The sequence below is a fragment of the Halyomorpha halys genome, unplaced genomic scaffold (assembly GCF_000696795.3).
Source record: "Halyomorpha halys isolate HHAL.00 unplaced genomic scaffold, Hhal_1.1 Scaffold847.1, whole genome shotgun sequence".
NCBI lineage: Eukaryota > Metazoa > Arthropoda > Insecta > Hemiptera > Pentatomidae > Halyomorpha > Halyomorpha halys.
This window is the reverse complement of record NW_027109725.1, coordinates 270,817-273,672: the sequence shown is the minus strand read 5'-3', so window position 1 is coordinate 273,672 and position 2,856 is coordinate 270,817.

The window sequence follows — 2,856 nt, the reverse complement described above, 5'->3', positions numbered from 1 at the left end:
TATATAATCGATTAAAAATTAAATTATTTATTACCTTTAAAATAGTAAGGAATATAATCTTGAAGAAAGAGGAAAGATAGATCGCGGGGCTGTAAGGAGCCAAGGCCGAGCAAGATAAGGACGACAAGCCCCGCTAGGACAAAGTTGTACCATTAGTCCCACCATATATCTCCTTCTACATTTCTCATATCTGATCCGCTAATTTTCTAGTTTCCGTCTCGGGGGAGTTTAAAGTTCCAAAACTGAATCATATTTCACCATACCTATCCCCTAGCTGCTATTCCTAGCATCTGTGCCTAGCTTATGAGGCGGCATAGTTGTAAGATGTCGACATCAATTAATCTACTTTAGAATATAGAAAATTTGAATATTTAACAGACAATATGAACGTTGAGGAAAAAAGAAATGTATTATGAAAAAATATTTCATTCTTTTTAACGGTAAAATTCTCAAATAGTTTATAAATTGTAAATGATCGATAGTTGACCGTCTTTATTATAAAAGGAATTTTAATTGTCTTATCAATTATTTTAGCTGAAACATATGGACAATTATCAGTACTAAAACAGTTCATTTAGCGCACTTGCTCAGCCTCCACTGGCTCATTACCAGTGATGCGGCGAGAGGGATGCGCTGGGATCTTTTGAGCTCTCCTCTACCCCTCACACGTGGGGGATAGATTGGGCTCAGGGATCCTCAGGTCGATTGTGTAAATATTGTATATATTATTTTATCATTATGTTATTTTATTTAGTTATTTTTCATACAGATAGTTTGGTTATGTTCATCTTGTTTATTCTTTTGTTTCTATATATTTTCAGAGAGTTGTTTTTTTTCTATTTTATTTATTTATTTTTTTTATTTTAGTATGTATGAGATCATTCATCACTATTACCTATTGCCCACAACTGTGTGGCAGATTGTAATATCTATCAATAAATAAATCTATCAATAAAAAAAAAAAAACAGTTCAAAGATGAAATAAATAAACAAATAAAATAAAGTAGCAAAGTTAATATAACAGAGTAAAAATAAAAATATAAGAAACAAAAATAAAAATTACAAGAAAAAATAATGAGAGAGAAACACTTATTTTCTAAAGACGATTTAGTCCGAATTTTCTCTTTTTTAAGACGAAGGAAAGAGAAACTAAGAAGGGAGTTTTCAAAGAAAATCAGTATTTAACGATTACCATTTTATGGAATGTAATCTTAAGTATTTGATTATTTTCCATATAATTTACAAATTTTGATTAATTAAAGAATTGTTATGGTGATTAATCATAAGAAATAATAATAGATGAGAGGTGTTAAATATATTGCATACTTAAAATGCAATTAGTTTTTTTTTTATAACTTATAATAAACATATAGTGTAATTTAAATAAACTAGTAGAATACAGAAAGATAAGTAAACATTTTTCTTATATTTCTTTTTTCATATTTATATATTTTATTTGATTTATTTATTAAATTTGCATAAATAAAAAAATGGAAATAGGAGTCAGATTAGTATTAATACTAAACCTCTCCTTATTTTTAAACATGAGAATGACTAAAGAAAGAAGACAAACGATGGAAACTGAAGCAAGGCAAAGACTGGAGGGAACTTGGAGCTGACAGGTCCCCGCCCGCTGTGGAACCTGATCTCAGGGATTAGTGAGGCCATCGCATCTCTTAAAGTTTATATCGCAATAGCTCTACCAACAGTCTATTCGTCTTCAATAATATAAAATGTATTTCTTCAAAATTTATCGTTTTATAAATCATTAAATTAATTTTTCAATATTAAACTATTTACTTTATTTATGAGCTTGTCACACCCAACAATAATTTTAGTAACAAGCCTAGCAATGAGCAAGATGCGACACAAATAGCAACCCTTGAAATTGCCGGTAAGAATATTACTGAAAGATTTTTAGAACAAAGCCCCACTCCTGATCCACCATTCCTGATCCTTTTTTTATATATACTGATGGATCAAAATCTGACGAATCTACAGCATCCTCTTTCATCACAAACAACTCAACCCATAAAATAAAACTACATAAATTATGCAGTGTATATACAGCTGAATTATATGCAATAGCCTCAGCATTCCACTTCTCCATGACAGTAACGAATACTAATATAGTTATCATTACCGACTCTTTAAGTTCACTAAAAGCCATGAAGATCGTTTACCCGAAACACCCGGTGATCATAAAAATTCACAATTATACCAACATGCTCGAAAACTTGGGAAAACTGTTTTCGTTATATGGGTGCCGGGTCACGTAGGGATCACTGGAAATGAACTGGCTGACATTGCAGCTAAACAAGCACTTGCTCTTCCAGGTCAGGGCACGGCCATTCTGACACCACAAGAAATAAGTCTTCCAATGAAAAATGAGATATTATCTAGTTGGCAAGCCATGTGGGATGAAAGCCCGCCAAGCAAATTAAAAACCATCAAACAAACCACTAAACCATGGACCACATCATACCGTTCCAATCGCAGGGAGGAGGTAGCTATTGCCAGATTGAGAATAGGTCATACGAGTTAAACTCATAGATATCTGATCAGTAAGCAGCCACCTCCAAAATGTCAATACTGCAACAGTGTACTTACGATCAGTCACATATTTGAAAAATGGCATTTTTATTCTGCGAACTTGAGTAGATTGGGAGTAGGACCGAGTGTATCGGATGGTCTGAAAGATGACCAGAAGAACGTGGAAATGGTCTTAGTTTTCTTAAAAAGGAATGGCCTTTTGAATAAGATTTAAACCAGAAAATCTGTTATACGTAATAAAAAAAATACCAACAGAAGTAATTATTTAAATTTTTTTTTTCGAAATTATTTAAAGTGAAATAG